At 47.1% G+C, this 22,503-nt stretch overlaps 1 long non-coding RNA gene across 1 annotated transcript in view; it reads left to right on the top strand.

Annotated features, from left to right (window-relative positions):
- The first annotated feature begins 1,849 nt into the window (after window positions 1-1,849).
- LOC141156441 (uncharacterized) overlaps window positions 1,850-22,503 on the top strand; it is a 61,720-nt gene continuing 41,066 nt past the window's right edge. The window contains exon 1 of the long non-coding RNA XR_012247614.1: window positions 1,850-1,924. This is a non-coding gene — a long non-coding RNA (uncharacterized lncRNA). The remainder of the gene's footprint in view (window positions 1,925-22,503) is intronic.

The following is a 22,503-nucleotide window of genomic DNA, read 5'->3' on the forward strand; positions in this document are numbered from 1 at the left end:
CCCCCACATGTGCCCCTCTCGTCCCCCTCCCCCACATGTGCCCCTCTCTCATCCCCCTCCCCCACATGTGCCCCTCTCTTATCCCCCTCCACCACATGTGCCCCTCTCTCATCCCCCTCCACCACATGTGCACCTCTCTCACCCCCCCCACATGTGCATCTCCCATCCCCCCCCCACACATGTGCATCTCCCATCTCCCCCCCCACACATGTGCATCTCCCATCCCCCTCCACACATGTGCATCTCCCATCCCCCCCCACACATGTGCATCTCCCATCTCCCCCCCCACACATGTGCATCTCCCATCTCCCCCCCCACACATGTGCATCTCCCCCCCACCACATGTGCATCTCCCATCCCCCCCCCCACACATGTGCATCTCCCATCTCCCCCCCCACACATGTGCATCTCCCATCTCCCCCCCCACACATGTGCATCTCCCATCTCCCCCCCCACACATGTGCATCTCCCATCTCCCCCCACACACACATGTGCATCTCCCATCTCCCCCCCACACACATGTGCATCTCCCATCTCCCCCCCCCACACACATGTGCATCTCCTATCTCCCCCCCCACACACATGTGCATCTCCCATCTCCCCCCCACACACATGTGCATCTCCCATCCCCCCCCCACACACACACATGAGCATCTCCCATCTCCCCCCCACACACACACATGTGCATCTCCCATCTCCCCCCCCCCCCCCCACACATACACACACACACACATGTGCATCTCCCATCTCTCCACTCCTAGTTAATTGTATTTTAAAAAAAATAAAACTTGTTATACTTACCCCCATGCGATCCCTGCAGAATCCTGGCGCTCGTCCAAATCGCTGACAGCAGGTTCTCCTGACTTCCGGCCATGCGACGGCGCGGTCACATGACCGGAAGTCAGGGGAATCATAAAGGCGCTGCCGCAGCAGCGCAGCTCAGCGCTGAAATGTCCCGGACCCGGCGCATAGCATGGGGCCGGGGGCCCCATGAGGAGAGAGACGCACAAGAGGGGGGCCCCCGAGGGGGCCCCTACCGGCCGGGCCCCATACTGGAGTCAGGGCAGTCATGCCCTGATGGCGGCCCTGCTGGAGGCTGGAGGGGCCCCCTCTCCCTCGGGGCCCCCGTTCAATGAACCGGCTGCACGGGCGGTAGTTCCGCCCCTGGCTGGACCGCAGAGTGAAGGCAAAAGGGCCAACAAGTGCTAAGCATCTCTGGGAACTCCTTCAAGATTGTTGGAAGACCATTTCCGGTGACTACCTCTTGAAGCTCATCAAGAGAATTCCAAGAGTGTGCAAAGCAGTCATCAAAGCAAAAGGTGGCTACTTTGAAGAATCTAGAATATAAGACATATTTTCAGTTGTTTCACACTTTTTTGTTAAGTATATAATTCCACATGTGTTAATTCATAGTTTTGATGCCTTCAGTGTGAATGTACAATTTTCATAGTCATGAAAATACAGAAAAATCTTTAAATGAGAAGGTGTGTCCAAACTTTTGGTCTGTACTGTATGCCAAACATAATTAACAAACATGATATGAACAAGTTCTAAGCGGAAATATGAGGAGACCTAGGCTCCTCATGGAAACCCACACAAACATAGGAAAAACTAGAAAACTCCATACAGATGGTTCAAACCAAGAACCACACTGCCTTGTTTTGACAATCCTAACATGCAAGTCCGTGTGCCGTCTGTTTTGTATTAAGCCACAAGATGGGCACTGATGCCAACCAGAGGCTGAACATCTCTTGTGTATCCTCATCTGCCCTGCGCTAACAATAGGTGTGTGAGATGCTACAAGAGAGAAAAATGTTCTTTTGTTGCGACACCTCCACATTTTTTCCAAGTTGTTGACTGATTCCACATGTTTGCTGTATAAACGCCAGACATAGCGCCCGCTCAGATGTTCTCTCGTTTACGGGTAAGTGTAAAGTTGCTCGAGTGCTATTCCTTTCAGAATTTACCATGAGAAGAGACAGACTTATTTGTTTTCAGTTTGCTGTCATGAGCCACTATTTCATATCATGTCTCTTCTGTTTCCAGATTATATACTGTATTCATGTTCCCAGCCTAAATAATAATAATGTGATAAAGGTGAGGGGACAGAAGATTATCTACAGTATGTGTGTTAGCTGTTCTCCTAACTATCATTTGGGAAAATGCTGGGGCATGTTGAATTTCAACATGCCTGTTCCATTGTTCTCAAGGTAGATATGCTGCTGCCAGAGGTGTCTGGCAGTGACTTATGCCTCATACAGATGTTAATTTTTCACTTACGTGTTCTGTCCATATTTTTTTTATGGATACAACACAAACCTATTATAGAGCAAATGTGAACAATTCGTATAAATACATAAAAAGTACATTAAGAGTAAATAGTTTTCATGGCTGTTCATCTGTTTGTCTTTTTTTGTACACCATGTGCCCGCCCACCCCCCTTCCCCCCAAAAAAAAGAGACATGCCTATTTTTGATCCAAGCCATGGCTCAAACTCACCAATGCAAATCAATGTGAAAAAATTGGATAGCACATCCATTTTTATATCCTTCTTTTACTATTTAATGTGCAGGAGAAGTTTGGAGATTCTTCTTCTTTTTTTGCATAGGAGGAAAACAAACACCACGCCGATGGTATAAATGGACACGTGGACCAAAAATGGATGAAGATTGGAGTGAACATGCGAAAATGGCCCAATTTTTCTCATATGCAAACCACCCCCTCCCCCCCCTCTTAACATTTGAATGAGGCTTTACTCCTCTTTCCCATTGAGAACACAAGCACACTCGGCCAACCTGAGAGCGCAAGTCAATGGGGAGGTCGGAGTAATAGCTAATGAAGCCATCTTTTGGGTAGTCAACAGCAGTCAGCTACTCCAACTCCAAGCCAAGTATTCCTGTGTTCTCTGTAAGAGAGCCACTGCCAAACTACTCTAAAGCCCCCGTCTCACATAGCGAGATCGCTAGCGAGATCGCTGCTGTGTCACGGTTTTGGTGACGCAACAGCGACCTCACCAGCGATGTCGCTATGTGTGACACTTTTCAGCGATCAGGCCCCTGCTGTGAGGTCGCTGATCGCTGCAAAGTGTCCTGGACCATTTTTTGGTCGTTGCCCTCCCGCTGGTCAGCACACATCGCTGTGTGTGACCAGCGGGAGCAGCAATCAGGCTGGTAACCATGGTAAACATCGGGTTACTAGGGGCACACACGCACCTAGTAACCCGTTGTTTATCATGGTTACGAGCCTGCTACGGGGAGCTGTAACCTCCCGCTCTCTGTAGCAGAGTGGTAACCATGATAAACAACGGGTTACTAGGTGCGCGTGTGCCCCTAGTAACCCGATGTTTACCATGGTTACCAACCTGCTCCTGCTTCAGCAGCAGGCTGATAACCATGAGCAGGACATCATGGAAAGATTCTTTCCACGATGTCGCTGCTCCCCTGATCGTTGGTGAGCCTGCCTGTTTGACAGCTCACCAGCGACCACATAGCGACGCAGCAACGATCCCTGACAGGTCATATCGTTGTCGGGATCGTTGCAGCGTCGTGTGACGGGGCCTTAACAGCAGCTTATCTCCAGGTAAGACAAAAGGATTGGAAGCTGAACATCAACAGAGACCACAAATATTGGCAGCTTCAGCCAACTTTAGTCTCATGTGTATGGGAGCCTTAAGGCTGTTTACATCTGCATTGGACACCCTGTTTTCAGTATCCGTCGCAAATCCCATCATTTGTTCAAAAAATAAATAAAACTGCATGCCGCAATATGCTTTATGCTTGTCAAAATGATGGAATCAAACACTCTACATGATAAATCAATTAGGTCCATTGGATGACAAGGGTATTGGTTGTACAACAACAGAGCATTGCACCAAAAAGAGCCCTAAGGAGTTGTTGCACCTGCTATCTTCAGGAGTGCACCTCACCTCTGCTTCCCGGAGGACGATGGGCTCCTGATGATTGAAAGCTCAGATTAGCAACATGGCTGTGCTCTCTGCCATGCCCCAAGCACAGGCAGCTCTGCTTCTGTAGAATTGAAGAGCACTGGCACTGAAGCAGGCCAGCTGCCGAGCAGCGCTTGCAAGCTCTAAGCCAAAGCGTTCAAAAGCACACACTCCTTGTTTAGGAAACCGGATAACGAGCCTCTGTTCTTTTGAGGTAAATTGCAAAGTTTCTCGTTTTTATGGAGTGCAATCCAAGAGCATAAAGAGGTAGACCGTGTGTATAGGACCACATGCACTGGGTAGTGGGAACCTATCAAGACTCTCCTTGTTGGATGAATTGTATCGTTAGCAAGCAAGGGGTAATGAAAGCATGAGAAAGGGCAATGACGGGAAAACAAACACCAGACCCTCCTGTTTGGAGTTGCAAAACCATCATAAAGAAGGGGCCTGGTTTTATTATTGCTAAGAGACCCCCTCTTTTCTGGGTACTCTGCAGTTGCGACCAACAGACATTTATAAAAGGATTGTCATTTCATAAGCGCAAACTCCAAAACATGGCACAGGCCCCATCTGTATTTTGCATTATACAAAGCTGGACTTTTGTTTTTAAATTTTTCACATTCCCATATTATCTATGATTAACCCATCATTGTCTGACTCTTACCATAAAAATACCAGTGTAGTCCCTCCAGGCAATGTAGATTGATCAACGTAAGGAATTTGTGTAAAAACTTTCTTATCTAATAAAGATCTGCATGTCATAGATTAACGCGTAAATGGGAGAGCCCGCAGGCGCTCACTCTATGCAACTCGCACATGTTTTCAAAATATGGGCATTTTCTTCAGTCTTGAATGTTTCAAACCAACAGAAACCGAAAAGACCAAAATCCTCGCTAATAGAAGGGACCTGGGGGCAGTATGGGCGAGCACGTGCCTCGTATACTGGGGTACAAGTGCCAGCGGCAACAGCAGCAACAGCTGATAGGAAAGTCCTAGTTATAAGGGAAATGTATCTATAGTCTATCTTTTTAGTAATACTTTTTTTAGCATTAGCTCTCATGGCTACAATTACACAGAAGCAGCCGTCTATAGAAGTTAGCATTAACTTGTGCAATAGAAGAACGTGCATCAATGTTTTTTCTAGGTTCATCAGTGCTAAATTTCCAACATTTCGTAGATATATAATAGATAGATATTAGATAAGGTAGATAATAGATAGATAGATAGATAGATAGACAGATGATAGAGAGATAGAGAGATAGATAGATAGATAGATAGACAGATGATAGATAGATAGATAGATAGATAAATAGATAGATATTAGATAAATGGATGTTCGATAGATAGATAGATATCAAGTTCTGTGATAGGTCCGAATCGTCGCCACATGGGCTAATGAAATCCACACTTTTTGCCTATTTATGAAGTGCTGCCTCTTATCTTTATATATCTAATGGATTATGGGATTGTTAGTCCAGGAGGCTTGCACCGTGATTATTTAAAACATTTTCTGCATTTTGTGCTGTTCCATTTTTCTCTATTTAAATAGATAGACAGACTGACAGATAGACAGACAGATATATAGATAGATAGATAGATAGATATGCAAAGAAAAGTGGCAGAACATCAAAATCGTAACAAAAAACAAAGTGATTTATTTGCCCGTGCAAGGAGGAATAAATCACTTTATTTTTTTCTATTACAATCTTGCAGCACTGACATATTTTTTTCATATCTGTGGAAGGGTATGGAATTGGTACCTAAAAGCTTGCACCCAACATCGACATAGTGCTGCTCTCTTCTTTCCATAGAAGAAAGAAAGAAAAAGAAAGAGAGAGAAAGAAAGAGAGAGATAAAGAAAGAAGGAAAGAAAGAAAGGTAAAAACAAAGATTCAGCACCAGCAGAAAATGAAGGGTGCCAAGCCTCCCAGGAACAAACCAATCCTCCAAATATATCAAAAATTGGAGGCAGCACATCAATGCAAAAAATTAGAAATAAAATAGTCTTTTCGGTCCATATGTGGACCTCTCTCATGGGCTATTAAAAGTCTAGTTTATTTCAATTAAATTTTTTTTGCATTGGTATGCTGCCTCCAATCTTTGACACGATAGATAGATAAAGAAATAGATATATATGGGATAGATACAGTTGAAATCAGATGTTTACTTACATACACTATATAAAAAGACACATCTGCTTGTTTTTCTCAATATCTGACATGAAATCAGAATAAACCTTTCCCGTTTTAGGTCAATTAGAATTACCATCATTTTTAATCTTTGCCAAATGCCAGAATAATGAGAGAGAGAGAATGTTTTAAGGCATTTTTATTACTTAAGTTTACATACATTCATTAGTATTTGGTACAATTGCCCTTAAACTTAATGACTTGGGTCAATATTGGAATCTGAGAGTCCTCAGTGGTTGATACCTTTTAATGGCTAACTGAAAAGATGGTAAACATAGCAAGCTTTCGAGACAGCTCAGGTCTCTTCTTCAGGCTAAGAAAAGACTTGGGTCAGACGTTTGGGATATCCTTCCACAAGCTTCTCACAATAGTTGGTCGGAATTTGGGCCCATTCCACCTGACAAAACTGGTGTAACTGATCCAGGTATATAGGTCGCCTCGCTCGCACCTGCCTTTTCAGCTTTGCCCATAAATTTTCAATAGGATTGAGATCAGGGCTTTGTGATGGCCACTCCAAAACATTGACTTTGTTATCCTTAAGCCACTTTGTTACCATTTTGGCAGTATGCTCCTGGTGATTGTCCATTTGGAAGACCCATTTCCGCCAAAGCTTTAACTTCCTGGCTGATGTCTTGAGATGTGGCTTCAGTATTGCCACATAATCTTCTTTTCTCATGATGCCAACTATTTTGTGAAGTACACCAGTCCCTCCTGCAGCAAAACAACCCCACAACATGATGCTGCCACCCCCGTGTTTCACAGTTGGGATGGTGTTCTTAGGCTTCCAAGCTTCTCCCTTTTTCCTCCAAACGTAAAGATGGTCATTATGCCCAAAAAGTTCAAAATTACTTTCCTCAGACCACAGGACATGTCTCCAAAATTAAGGTCTTTGTTCCTGTGTACATTTGCAAACATTAATCTAGCTTTTTTATGTTTCTTTTGGAGTAACGGCTTCTTCCTGGCAGAGTGGCCTTTCAGCCCATGTTGATACAGTACTTGTTTCACTGTGGATATTCAGGCTATGTGCCCACGATGCAGAAATGCTCCGGATTTTTCCTGAGTGTTTCTGCATCTCCCTGGCACAAAAAACACATGCGGATTTTACATGCGTTTTTTCAGCCAGGGACAAGCGTTTGTGAAGCGTTTTGATCATGCGATTTCGCATGTGGGTTGTCAAGCGCTTTCCAAGCGATTTTAGAATCACTTGGAAAGTGCTTGACAACTTGGTCACACTATATAAATCCATGCAACCGGCATGGATTTTATATAGTGTGACCAAGTTAGTTAAAAAAAAAAGAATAAAAAAGGTAAAAAACAAACAAACAAAAAAAAAAACATTATACTCACCTTCCGAAGGCCCCCGGTCTCCTTATCCGATGCGTCCGGTCTCCCCGGTGTCTCGCGGTTGTGTAAAAGGACCTTCCATGACGTCATTTAATCATGTGACAGGTCACGCGACCGCCGACGTCAGCGGTCGCGTGACCCATCACATGGCTAAATGACGTCATGGCAGGTCCTTTTAGACCATCACAAGCTGCCGGGAGCCAGGACGCATCGCTATGGAGACCGGGGGCCATCAGAAGGTGAGTATGATGTATTTTTTTATTTTAAATTCTTTTTTTTTTTACAGGTACTATGGTACCTGGGTTTTGGATGAGAGTCTCCTCTTCTCCAGACCGGGGTACCATCCGCACATTGAACCGCATGATCTCTGCATGTGCACTTGTAGTCATGCGGATATTAAGCGATTCAATGCAAGTCAATGGCGGCAAAAACGCAGTGATTACGCAAAATAATTGGTAGTGCTACAGATTTTTCCGCAATGATAACATTACAGACCTTCTACCATGCGTTTTTTAAGCGATACTGCGGCGGAATTGCCACTGCGGAAACGCTTAAAAATGCATAGTGGGCACACAGCCTAACACAATCTTACCAGCTTCTGCCATCATCTTCACAAGGTCTTTTGCTTTTGTCCTTGGGTTGATATGCACATGTTGTACCAAAGCACGCTCATCTCTGTGACACAGAACCCGTCTCCTTCCTGAGCAGTATGATGGCTGGACATTCCCATCTTGTTTGTACCTGTGTATAATTGTTTGTACAGATGAACGAGGTACCTTCGTACAGGACAGACCAAAAGTTTGGACACACCTTCTCATTTAAAGATTTTTCTGTATTTTCAGGACTATGAAAATTGTACATTCACACTGAAGGCATCAAAACTATGAATTAACACATAAGGAATTATATACTTAACAAAAAAGTGTGAAACAACTGAAAATATGTCTTATATTCTAGGTTCTTCAAAGTAGCCACCTTTTGCTTTGATGACTGCTTTGCACACTCTTGGCATTCTCTTGATGAGCTTCAAGAGGTAGTCACCGGAAATGGTTTTCACTTCACAGGTGTGCCCTGTCAGGTTTAATAAGTGGGATTTCTTGCCTTATAAATGGGGTTGGGACCATCAGTTGTGTTGTGCAGAAGTCTGGTGGATACACAGATGCTAGTGCTACTGAATAGACTGTTAGAATTTGTATTATGGCAAGAAAAAAGCAGCTAAGTAAAGAAAGACGAGTGGCCATCATTACTTCAAGAAATGAAGGTCAGTCAGTCCAAAAAATTGGGAAAACATTGAAAGTGTCCCCAAGTACAGTTGCAAAAACCATCAAGCGCTACAAGGAAACTGGCTCACATGAGGACCGCCCCAGGAAAGGAAGACCAAGAGTCACCTCTGCTTCTGAGGATAAGTTTATCCGAGTCACCAGCCTCAGAAATCGCAGATTAACAGCAGCTCAGATTAGAAACCAGGTCAATGCCACACAGAGTTCTAGCAGCAGACATCTCTTCAACAACTGTTAAGAGGAGACTTTGTGCAGCAGGCCTTCATGGTAAAATAGCTGCTAGGAAACCACTGCTAAGGACAGGCAACAAGCAGAAGAGACTTGTTTGGGCTAAAGAACACAAGGAATGGACATTAGACCAGCGGAAATCTGTGCTTTGGTCTGATGAGTCCAAATTTTAGATCATTGGTACCAACTAACGTGTCTTTGTGCAACACAGAACAGGTAAACGGATGGACTCTACATGCCTGGTTCCCACCGTGAAGTATGGAGGAGGAGGTGTGATGGTGTGGGGTTGCTTTGCTGGTGACACTGTTGGGGATTTATTCAAAATTGAAGGAATACTGAACCAGCATGGCTACCACAGCATCTTGCAGCGGCATGCTATTCCATCCGGTTTGCGTTTAGTTGGACCATCATTTACTTTTCAACAGGACAATGACCCCAAACACACCTCCAGGCTGTGTAAGGGATATTTGACCAAGAAGGAGAGTGATAGGGTGCTACGCCAGATGACCTGGCCTCCACAGTCACCAGACCTGAACCCAATCGAGATGGTTTGGGGTGAGCTGGACCGCAGAGTGAAGGCAAAAGGGCCAACAAGTGCTAAGCATCTCTGGGAACTCCTTCAAGATTGTTGGAAGACCATTTCCAGTGACTACCTCTTGAAGCTCATCAAGAGAATGGCAATAGTGTGCAAAGCAGTCATCAAAGCAAAAGGTGGCTACTTTGAAGAATGTACAATTTTCATAGTCATGAAAATACAGAAAAATCTTTAAATGAGAAGGTGTGTTCAAACTTTTGGTCTGTACTGTATCTTGAAATTGTACCCAAGGATGGGCCAGATTTGTGCAATTCCACAATTCTCTTCCTGATATCTTGGCTGATTTCTTTAGACTTTCCCATGATTCTACACAAAGAAGCAGTGTGTTTCAGGTGTGCATTAAAATACATTCACAGATGTGCCTCTAATTAACTCAGATGTTGCAAAAAAAAACTATTAGAAGCTTCCAAACACATGACATCATCATATAGGCAGTCCAGAATTGTTTAAAGGCATAGTAATCTTAGTGTATGTAAACTTTTGACTTTGCAGTAAGTGATAAAAATGCCTTAAAACATTCTCTCTCTCATTATTCTGGCATTTGGCTAATCTTAAAAATTATGGTAATCCTAATTAACATAAAATGGGAAAGGTTTATTCTGATTTCAGATATTGAGAAAAACCTGCAGATGTGTCTTTTTATATAGTTTATGTAAACTTCTGGTTTCCACAGTAGATATGCAATATATACAGTGGGTAAAGAAAGTATTCAGACCCCTTTAAGTTTTTCACTCTTTGTTTCATTGTAGCCATTTGGAAAATTTGAAAAAGTTCATTTTTTTTCTCATTAAAGTACACTCTGCACCCCATCTTGACTGAAAAAAAACAGAAATGTAGACATTTTTGCAAATGTATTAAAAAAGAAAAACTGAAATATTATTCAGACCCTTTGCTCAAACACTCAAATTTAAGTCACATGCTGTCCATTTCCTTATGATCCTCCTTGAGATGGTTCTACTCCTTCATTGGAGTCCAGCTGTGTTTAATTAAACTAATAGGACTTGATTTGGAAAGGCACACACCTGTCTATATAATACCTGTAGCGCCGGCGTCCCTGCCCTCTGCTAGGCAGGGACGCTGTTCCCCTCACCTCTCTGCTCCGTGCCCGGCGTCCTCCTCCCGCTCTGCTGGCAGCGCGCGCTCCTTCCCGGCCACTGTGCTTAGGGCGCGCGCGCGCTCTCCCTCCCTCTTAAAGGGGCCGCGCGCGCCGTCCTAGGAGTCCCCGGCCAATGGCCGGAGGACTTCACTATATATAAGGCACCTCCTCCAAAATGGAGGTGCCCGAGCAATGTTGTTGCACTGTTCACTACTCTGCTTCAGCCCTCAGGTCCCGTTGCCAGTTACCTGCCAGATACCTGCCAGATTCCTGCCAGCTTGCTGTCTTATTCCTGCCTGATATTCTGCTACCTGCCTGCTAGCCTGAGGTCCGACGGTCTGCCTTCCAACTCTTGTCAGTCTGTCTATGGACCAGCTTGCCCGCTCACCTGGGAGCGCACATCTGCTACCTGCCTGCTAGCCTACCTGGAGGCTCTGCCGTCACGTGCTGTGACCACCTGCCTGTCCAGTGACTCCTGCCCGCTCTCCTGGGAGCGCTCATCTGCTGCCTGTCTGCTAGCCTACCTGGAGGCTCTGCCGTCACGTGCTGTGACCACCCGCCTGTCCAGAGACTTCAGCCCGCTCACCTGGGAGCGCTCATCTGCCGCCTGTCTGTTGGTCTTCCTGGAGGCTCCACCGTCACATGCTGTGACCACCCGTTTATCCAGAGACTCTCGCCTGCTCACCTGGGAGCTCACGTCTACCATCAGCAGCCACAGGTCGTACCAACCCTTTACCCAGAGACTGCCCCGGTCACTTGCCGTGACCATCTGCCCGTTCACCCAGAGACTGCCCCGGTCACTTGCCGTGACCATCTGCCCGTTCACCCAGAGACTGCCCCAGTCACTTGCCGTGACCATCTGCCCGTTCACCCAGAGACTGCCCCGGTCACTTGCCGTGACCATCTGCCCGTTCATCCAGAGACTGCCCCGGTCACTTGCCGTGACCTCCTGCCCGTTCTTCTAGAGACTGTCCCGGTCACCTGCTGTGACTGCCTGCCTGGTCGCCACCCGCTCCCTTACAAGGACCGCCCCCTTGTATAGTAGCTCAGAGGTTCCACCTCCCAGACCCGTTACAGTTTGCTCGGGCCCCGGAACCCGGTGGCACCCAAGCTCCCTCGCTCTCGGACCTGTGTCATGAACTGTCCCGTCAGAGGTCCCAACAGGAGTCCATCCTGGGTCACCTGCGGAATGTCAATTCTCGCCTGGACACTCTGACTGCTCCGCCAGCAACCTCCGCCAGTGCCATGACTCGCAATCCGGCAGCTCCGCTGTCCACTAATACCATGGTATCCTACCCCGGACCCCGGCTTTCTGCACCTCCTCGCTTCGGAGGCGACTCCGCCCAGGCTCGGGGCTTCATAAATCAGTGCACCCTGCACTTTGAACTCCTGTCCCACCAGTTTAACTCCGACCGGGCCAAAATTGCCTTCATCATGTCCCATCTCACCGGGGAGGCCCTGGCCTGGCTAAATCCTCTATGGGAGAGAGGAGACCCCCAGGTGTCCGACTTGCCTGCCTTTCTCATGGCTTTCCGGAAAGTCTTCGACGAACCCGGACGGAAGACCTCATCCGCATCATCACTGCTACGCCTCCGTCAGGGAAGTCTCACCGTGGGCCAATATGCCATACGGTTCCGTACCCTTGCCTCGGAGCTGGCCTGGGATAACGACGCTCTGGTATCCGTCTTCTGGGAGGGTCTGTCCGGCCGTATTAAAGATGAACTTGCCGGTCGGGACATTCCTACCACTCTCGATGACCTAATAACTCTTGCCACCCGGATTGACCTACGGTTCCAGGAGCGTGCCAAAGAGGTCACCCGTGAGAGGAGGTTTCCACGTCTAGCTCCTACTTTTCAGAAATCCGTCTCTCCCCAGGTACACTGTCCTGAGCCTATGCAGGTCGACCAGACCAAGATGGTCAAAACCCGTCAGGACTTATGCCGTGCCGAGGGGAGCTGCTTCTACTGTGGCAGTAAGGAGCACCGGATCCGTGCCTGCCCGGAGAGGTCGGGAAACGCCTGTGTCTAGGTTCGCTCAGAGAGGTCGACCTAGACAAGAATAAATCCTCTCTATCTCTGCTGCTGTCAGTCTCAATCGTCTGCGGGGAGAACCGTTATTTCGAACTAGCCCAACTTGACTCTGGAGCAGCCGGGAATCTTATTTCACAGTCCCTGGTAGAGAAATACCGCATCCCCACCAAACCTCTGGCTGTACCCTTGTCTGTTGCTGCCGTGGATGGGGGTTTCTTACCACGCCCCATCCAACTCATCACCGAATCCATTACTCTGCAGGTGGGAATGCTGCATTCTGAGAGTATCTCCTTTCATGTTCTGCCTGGACTCTCTCACGCCCTCTTGCTAGGTCTACCTTGGCTCCAGAGACATGCACCCGTGCTTGACTGGCAGACCGGAGAAGTCCTTCGCTGGGGACAGGACTGCCATAAGACCTGTCTGGTTCCCGTCCATCCCGTCCGACCTTCTCCTACCCCAGCTAATCTACCTGGACTTCCGATTCCTTATTGGTCTTTTGCTGATGTCTTTAATAAAAAGGAGGCAGAGACACTACCCCCTCATAGACCATACGACTGCCCTATCGACCTGTTACCTGGTACTACTCCTCCCCGTGGGCGTATTTATCCATTATCCGCTGCTGAGACCCGGTCGATGTCCGAATATATTGAGGAGAATCTGGCCAGGGGATTCATCCGGAAATCTACCTCCCCGGCGGGAGCAGGCTTCTTTTTCGTCAAAAAGAAGGACGGCTCTCTCCGTCCCTGTATAGACTATAGAGGCCTTAACCAGATCACGGTGAAGAATAAGTACCCTCTTCCGCTCATTCCGGAGTTATTTGATCGTCTGAGGGGGGCTAGAATCTTCACCAAACTGGACCTCCGTGGGGCGTACAACCTGGTTCGTATCCGTCAGGGGGATGAATGGAAGACGGCATTCAACACCCGGGACGGCCACTATGAATATCTGGTAATGCCCTTTGGTCTCTGTAACGCTCCTGCCGTCTTTCAAGAGTTGGTCAATGACATCTTCCGGGACCTTCTCTACTCCTGCGTAGTGGTGTACCTGGACGACATCTTGGTCTTCTCTCCGGATCTCCAGACTCACCGGAGGGACGTTCGTCAGGTCCTGCTCAGGCTCAGGCAGAATCACCTCTTCGCTAAATACGAGAAGTGCCTCTTTGAGCAGACCTCGCTTCCGTTTTTGGGCTACATTATTTCTCAGACCGGCCTACGAATGGATCCAGAGAAACTGTCTGCCATCGAGAAATGGCCTCGACCGGAGGGGTTGAAGGCCATTCAGCGGTTCCTGGGCTTCGCCAACTACTACCGCCTCTTCATACCGCACTTCTCTTCCCGGACTGCCCCAATTTCCGCGCTCACCCGTAAGGGTACTAATCCCAAAGAGTGGCCGCCCGAAGCAGAGGAGGCCTTTCTTTCCTTAAAACAGGCCTTCTCTTCCGCCCCGGTGCTGCATCGCCCGGACGGCAACAAGCAGTTCTTCCTGGAAGTTGACGCCTCCTCCTCTGGAGCCGGAGCGGTACTTACTCAAAAATCATCTTCCGGGAGGATGGTAACTTGCGGCTTCTTCTCTAAACTCTTCTCCTCCTCAGAGCGCAATTATTCCATAGGAGACCGAGAGTTATTGGCCATCAAACTGGCATTGGAGGAGTGGCGTTACCTGCTCGAGGGGGCTCTTCACCCGGTAATAATTTACACTGACCACAAGAACTTGGCTTACCTCCAGCATGCCCAGAGACTTAACCCGCGCCAAGCCCGGTGGTCCTTGTTTTTTGCTCGCTTTGATTTTGTTCTTCATTTTCGCCCGGCTGACAAAAACGTCAAGGCGGACGCCTTGTCTCGATCCTTTCTGGTGTCTGATCTCGAGGAAGATCCGAAACACATCATCGATCCCGCCAGAGTAATGCAGGTGGCTCCCGTGAGTCTAAATCGTCTCCCTCACGGAAAGACGTTCGTATCAGTACCTGATCGGGAGAAGATCCTTCACTGGGGTCACTCGTCTAAACTGGCTGGCCACGCCGGTCAGAAAAAGACCCTCCAGCTTATTACCCGGCACTACTGGTGGCCTACCCTGCACAAGGACGTAATAGACTTTGTTTCTGCCTGTGTGTCCTGCGCCCGCAACAAGGTTCCGAGACATCTGCCAGCCGGTCGCCTCCTTCCGCTTTCTGTACCTGCTGCCCCCTGGCAGCATATAGCAATGGACTTTATAACTGACCTCCCAGTCTCTGCCGGTTGTACGGTCATTTGGGTGGTCGCTGACCGCTTCTCCAAGATGGCTCATTTCGTTCCCCTGCCAGGCCTCCCGTCTGCACCCGAGCTAGCTAAAGACTTTATTAGTCACATCTTTCGTCTTCATGGCCTGCCCCTCCACATCGTGTCGGATCGTGGGGTACAGTTCACCTCACGCTTCTGGAGAGCCACTTGTAAACTGCTAGACGTCACCCTGGACTTCTCTTCGCTTACCACCCACAGTCCAGTGGTCAAGTGGAGCGGATCAATCAGAACCTGACCAGTTACCTCCGGCACTTCGTTAATGCCCATCATTCAGACTGGGTGGATCTCCTACCATGGGCCGAGTTCTCTTATAACAATCACGAGAGCGAATCCTCCTCCAAATCCCCGTTTTTTGTAGTCTTCGGTCAGCATCCTCGGATTCCTTTTCCTGTCTCCACCTCTGTGGACAACCCGGCTGCGGAATCTCTCGTTAGCAAATTTTCCTCCATTTGGGAGAGTACCCGATCCGCACTCCTTCAGTCGTCCGAACGGATGAAAAGACACGCTGACAAAAAACGCCTGGATCCTCCACAATTTCGTCCTGGAGATAAAGTCTGGCTCTCATCTAAATATGTCCGACTCAAGATACCTTCTTACAAGTTAGGGCCTCGGTTCATCGGTCCTCTGGAGGTCATCAGTCAGATCAACCCGGTGGCCTATAAATTGAAACTCCCGGCCAACTTACGGATCCCTAACTCCTTCCATATATCTCTCCTCAAACCTGTGGTACTTAACTCTTTTTCCAAGTCTACAGGTACGCCTCCTGCTCCGGTTTCTGCTGAGGACGAGTTTGAGGTAGAGAACATTCTTGCCACCAAAAGGGTAAAAGGAAAGACCTTTTTTCTAGTAGATTGGAAGGGGTTTGGTCCTGAGGAGAGAACGTGGGAGCCCCGGGAGAACATCCATGCCCCGCTCATCCTTGCTAAATTTCTGTCTGGCCTAAAAAAGGGGGGGCCTAAAGGGGGGGGTACTGTAGCGCCGGCGTCCCTGCCCTCTGCTAGGCAGGGACGCTGTTCCCCTCACCTCTCTGCTCCGTGCCCGGCGTCCTCCTCCCGCTCTGCTGGCAGCGCGCGCTCCTTCCCGGCCACTGTGCTTAGGGCGCGCGCGCGCTCTCCCTCCCTCTTAAAGGGGCCGCGCGCGCCGTCCTAGGAGTCCCCGGCCAATGGCCGGAGGACTTCACTATATATAAGGCACCTCCTCCAAAATGGAGGTGCCCGAGCAATGTTGTTGCACTGTTCACTACTCTGCTTCAGCCCTCAGGTCCCGTTGCCAGTTACCTGCCAGATTCCTGCCAGCTTGCTGTCTTATTCCTGCCTGATATTCTGCTACCTGCCTGCTAGCCTGAGGTCCGACGGTCTGCCTTCCAACTCTTGTCAGTCTGTCTATGGACCAGCTTGCCCGCTCACCTGGGAGCGCACATCTGCTACCTGCCTGCTAGCCTACCTGGAGGCTCTGCCGTCACGTGCTGTGACCACCTGCCTGTCCAGTGACTCCTGCCCGCTCTCCTGGGAGCGCTCATCTGCTGCCTGTCTGCTAGCCTACCTGGAGGCTCTGCCGTCACGTGCTGTGACCACCCGCCTGTCCAGAGACTTCAGCCCGCTCACCTGGGAGCGCTCATCTGCCGCCTGTCTGTTGGTCTTCCTGGAGGCTCCGCCGTCACATGCTGTGACCACCCGTTTATCCAGAGACTCTCGCCTGCTCACCTGGGAGCTCACGTCTACCATCAGCCGCCACAGGTCGTACCAACCCTTTACCCAGAGACTGCCCCGGTCACTTGCCGTGGCCATCTGCCCGTTCACCCAGAGACTGCCCCGGTCACTTGCCGTGACCATCTGCCCGTTCACCCAGAGACTGCCCCGGTCACTTGCCGTGACCATCTGCCCGTTCACCCAGAGACTGCCCCGGTCACTTGCCGTGACCATCTGCCCGTTCATCCAGAGACTGCCCCGGTCACTTGCCGTGACCTTCTGCCCGTTCTTCTAGAGACTGTCCCGGTCACCTGCTGTGACTGCCTGCCTGGTCGCCACCCGCTCCCTTACAAGGACCGCCCCCTTGTATAGTAGCTCAGAGGTTCCGCCTCCCAGACCCGTTACAATACCTCACAGCTCACAGTGCATGTCAGACCAAATGAGAATCATGAGCTCAAAAGGAACTGCCCAAGAAGCGTAGAGACAGAATTGTGGCAAGACACAGATTTGGCCAAGGTTATAAAATAATTTCTGCATTACTCAAGGTTCCAAAGAGCACAGTGGCCTCCATAATCCTTAAATGGAAGAAGTTTGGGACCACCAGAAGTCTTCCTAAACCTGGCCGTCCAGCCAAATTGAGCAATCGTGGGAGAAGAGCCTTGGTGAGAGAGGTAAAGAAGAACCCCAAGATCATTGTGGTTGAGGTCCAGAGATGCAGTAGGGAGATGAGAGATGGGAGAAAGTTTCACACAGTCAACTATCACAGCAGCCCTCCACCAGTCAGGCCTTTATGACAGAGTGGGCCGACGGAAGCCTCTCCTCAGTGCAAGAGATATGAAAGCCCGCAGAGAGTTTGCTCAAAAACACATGAAGGACTCCCAGACTATAAGAAATAAGATTCTCTGGTCTGATGAGACGAAGATAGAACTTTTTGGTGATAATTCTAAGCGGTATTTGTGGAGAAAATCAGGCACTGCTCATCACCTGCCCAATACAATCCAAACAGTGAAACATGGTGGTGGCAGCATCATGCTATGAGGTTTTTTCAGCTGAAGGGACAGAACGACTGGTTGCAATTGAAGGAAACATGAATGTGGCCAAATACAGAGATATCCTGGATGAAAACCTCTTCCAGAGTGCTCTGGACCTCAGACTTGGCCGAAGGTTCACCTTCCAACAAGACAATGACCCTAAGCACACAACTAAAATAACAAAGGAGTGGCTTCAAAACAACTCTGTGACCATTCTTGACTGGCCCAGCCAGAGCCCTGACCTAAACCCAATGGAGCATATCTAGAGAGACCTGAAAATAGCTGTCCACCAACGTTCACCATCCAACCTGACGGAACTGGAGAGGATCTGCAAGGAAGAATGGCAGAGGATCCCCAAATCCAGGTGTGAAAAAATTGTTGCATCATTCCCAAGAAGACTCATGGCTGTACTAGCACAAAAGGGGGCTTCTACCCAATACTGAGCAAAGGGTCTGAGTACTTATGACCATGTGATATTTCAGTTTTCCTTTTTTAATAAATTTGTAAAAATTTCTACATTTCTGTTTTTTTTCAGTCAGGATGGGGCGCAGAGTGTACTTTAATGAGAAAAAAAATGAACGTTTTAGAATTTACCAAATGGCTGCAATGAAACAAAGAGTGAAAAATTTAAAAGGGTCTGAATACTTTCCGTACCCACTGTAAATGGATATTAGATAGATAGATAGATAGATAGATAGATAGATAGATAGATAGATAGAGGGATAGTGTGACTCCTTATGCACACATGCTCAGGTAGATAGTGTAGGGAGTGTCAGCACACCAAGGTAGGTTTAGTGTCGGGCACTTTGGAGGCCATGAGATGAGGAAAGTGGCTGCACTGTTAACAGGGAATGAGTCTGACCCTGCATACTATTCTCCGAGGAGCAGAGAAAGCTCTGAGGTGCTGCAAAAGCCTTCTGAAACATTGAAGAAATTGGTGCTCAGAATAGGTTTTCTCTGTTGTGACACCAAGCCTTAATATTCAGAGGCACATTCAGAAGGTTAGAATTGAGCATGGATGGGATCTACGAGAGTTGTCCAACAGTGGGTTTGTTATGAGCACACAGACTAGTGTATGTGAGTGTCCATATCTGTGTGTTACTTCTTTTAAAACTTATAAAACTTGCCAAAGATGCTCTTTGGGGATCCCCCATGTGTCCCCGCGGGCCGCAGCTATTGATAGTAGCAATACATGATCCACATTAAGCTCCGCTGTAGCACAGTCTCCTTCGCAGGCGCCTCACAGTACTTTTCTTCTCGCGCATCCTTCAGGATGGGCCCTACAGCTATACTCGTACACTGACGCCAATCAAATGAGATTTTGATAATAGTGGCCTTAGTGTCGGCTGTGGCTGCAGGGAACGTACAGTCTCCAGTTCCAAATTGTCTGGGCTTTTAAAGGCAGTGAGATCAAAGAGTTCACCTGTAACCGAGACAGTGAGTCTGCAAAACTGCGTCTGCAAAACTGGGCACAATTAATAAAATGCAGACAGGTGTCTAAATTGAGTAATATCTATATTGAATTATATAGATTGTGTTGTCCTGTGAGTTCTCCTTATCGTCATCATCAATGATCCCTTTAAATGATGGCATTAATAGGGACTCGTTCAGTCTTACCCACCTTAGACATTTATGTTATAACCAGGTGATATGCCATAATTGTCTGAGAGATGTAAGTGCCACCTCTGGAATTTGCACCTATTTCCAAACAGGGGGTCCTTACAGTGCCATGTGGCTCAAGGGATTGACTGCAGTGCTGACTTCACATTGACAGGGCCACAGCCAATCTGTGAGCTCAGCGGCTCTAGCGGAGCGTTCCCGTGTAGTTCAGAGCCTTTGAGCTCACTAATTGACTGCTGTGCTGTCAAAGTGACGCCAGCACCACAGTCAATGTCAGACACCGGGATCAGTGGTAGAGACTCGCCGTTGGACCCGGGGAAGGTGAGTACAGCGAGGTTTGTTTTTTTTTTATTGCAAAGTGCAGTCAAGGGGAGAAATTTAATTGAAAGGGAACAACACCTTTACTGTATTATGAAAAGTTTTGCAATATTTTTAAAATCTCTGCCAGCCATTATCAACAATAAATTGCATTATTCTAATCTGACCAGATCTGATTAGAGCCACAATGGAAAATAACTCCTTTAAAAGGAAACTTTCAACAGGGTTTTACACATCATATTATTAATATGCACATGTAGCTCTTCAGAAGACAAGTTTGTCAGTACTTTTAGCTAGCCATTCTGTTCCTCCATTACTGAGAAATCACCATTTGAATTAATATGCAAATGAGGCTGAAGTGCTTTGAACATGGGGAAGCACTTCCCAAGCCTCTACCTCTCCAGCTTTATTCCCCACCCAGCTTTACCTTCTGATTTTTTGCTTGTGATTTGAAGCAAAGGAACTGTCACTCTTTCAAGCAAAGCTAGAGGAACAGAGGCTTGCGAAGTGCTTCCACATGCCCAAAGCACTTCAGCCTCATTTGCATATTGAATCAAATTTTTCTGTAATGGAGGAATGGACTGTCTGGCTAAAATCATGGATGAACTTGTCTTGTGAGCTGCATGAGCATATAAACAGTTTGAGGTGTAAAATAATGCTGACAGATTCCCTTTAAAGGCAACCTGTCTGGTACTGAAACTAATGGTATGGCTGTATAGGTTGTAGTAATAATAATAATAGTAATATTGGTTTTATCGTAATCTAATTTTCCAGTGTTAAGAAATCAAGCTTTGAACCAATATACAAATCGGTCTGTAAATGCTCTATGGGAATGTCAATTCCCTACAAGAGCATCAATTCGCCCTCAATGCACTTCCACACTATTTTTCTTGAGTCTTCGAAGCTTGATTTCTCAACACTGGCATGTTGGATTATTATAAGACACATACCATATTTATTCACTACTAGTTTCAGTAGTAAAATCATCCTGACAGTTTCCCTTTAAGTCTGGGTTCACACTGTCATTCCTCTGCTCAGTGTGTCTGTGACTCAATGATGGACAGCTCTGTCATCCTAACCTGTGCTGGGGCATGCTGAGCTGTCGGTGCTTTGATTGACAGCTCAGTTGGCCTACCTGAGACTGGGAGGTGCAGGGATTTCTCCAGGTGCTCCCTGTTCTTAGTAATTGCCCTGCTATTAGGGTGAGCTGTCTGGCCTAGATCACTGCCAGTCAAAGCTTCTGCCAACCCGTTTGTTTTGCCCCTTTGCTTAGATCCGCTATTTCTCTGGTATTCTAACCCCGGACTGTGACCTGACTTACGCCTTTGTCTTTTCCCTTAGTTTACTATGTGCTCTTTTGGTACTAACCCTGGAACGTCTGACTTCTCTGCCTCACGGCCTGTCTCGCCCACTTGGCACACTTCCACAATGTGTGAACATAGCCTATAAAAGGGTGTTTTTTAACTGGATAATCCCTCTCAATCTATCCAAAGGATGAATGACAAATGTATATTCAATGGGGGTCCCATCAAAGGGGACCCTACTATTCAACAATGGATGTCCCAAAGTCCTCTATATGAAATGAGTTGTAGTGCGTGTGTACAACCAGCGCCCCTTTTTTCTTCAATAGGACTGACCCCAGGTTTGGTGATTAGTGGGGTTTCTGGCAGTTGGAGCCCCAAAGATTATAAATGTATTATCTATTGCATTTTGCCTAGTGGGAAAACTCTATTAATTGCCTCTTAGTGGAGAGTGTTGAAGGTCATTCATATGGTCCCATTATATCCACAAGGTTTAAGGATTTGTCCATAATGGCAACCATATATGGCCATCCATATATTATATTCATTTGGTGTAATACTACAATTCATGGCTGTATGGTAATGGTTAGGGGTTTGGGACCCGTGGCAATTATAGGGTCATTGAACAATTTGCCCTTTAATTACTTTATTGTTATAGTTCTTTCTCTATGATTCATTGTCCGCAATGGTATTTATTAACAGGTAGGACGGAGGTCTGGATAGAGTGCCTACAAATCTAACTCTCCTATATATGCAGTAAATGGAGATTATAAATGGGGCTGCATTACCGTGATTAAAGGACTAAAGCGGAATTCCCCATGGCAAGCCCACTGGAGAAACAAGTTCGGATGGGATAAAATTAATATTTTATTCTCCATTTTAATCCTAAATCCTAAATAATGTAAATGCGAGTTCTAAGATCTTTGTTGAGATTGAAGAATTTCGGCTTTTCATCTTGTGTTATTTCAGCTTGCCCTGGGTTCGGCTGAATCAGTTCTCCTGGCTCAGAGTCAAAACCGTTTAATTGACAAGTGGGATTCAGATCAAAGTTGGTGCGCTAAATTATCTTCATATTTTATCCTGTTTGAAGACAGTCAGTTTGATGTGGATCCTGGAAGAGAATGTGAAATATTCACTTGGAACTGAAAAATCAAAATTCCTAAAACAGCAGATTTCACTTCCCCCCCCCCAAAAAAAATGTGTATAAACAAGTAAACACGGCTTATGATCAGGAGAATTAAAATGTGTTCATTACAAACTTTTTCAGAAGAGTCATGGAAATTGCCTCCTGGCTAAATATTCACTTCTTCTAGCTCCTGTAGTACCCCATTCTACTGTAACCACCACAGATAAGACAATAAAAGAGAAGTAAAGGGGTCTGAGGTGTAGATCTATATAAACTTAAGGGGTCTATGGTCGAAATTAGTTTAGGAAGACCAATCAGATATGTACCGTATTCATTTACATGGTTTGTCCTGTGGTCTAGATTCACTTACAGGGTCTGGTTTAGGGGCCATATTTATTTAGGGGGTCTGTGTTAATTTAGGGGTCTGTTCTGGGTTAG

Source organism: Phyllobates terribilis, unplaced genomic scaffold, assembly GCF_046119375.1.
Source record: "Phyllobates terribilis strain yellow unplaced genomic scaffold, ASM4611937v1 Scaffold_8__6_contigs__length_399053987, whole genome shotgun sequence".
Lineage (NCBI taxonomy): Eukaryota > Metazoa > Chordata > Amphibia > Anura > Dendrobatidae > Phyllobates > Phyllobates terribilis.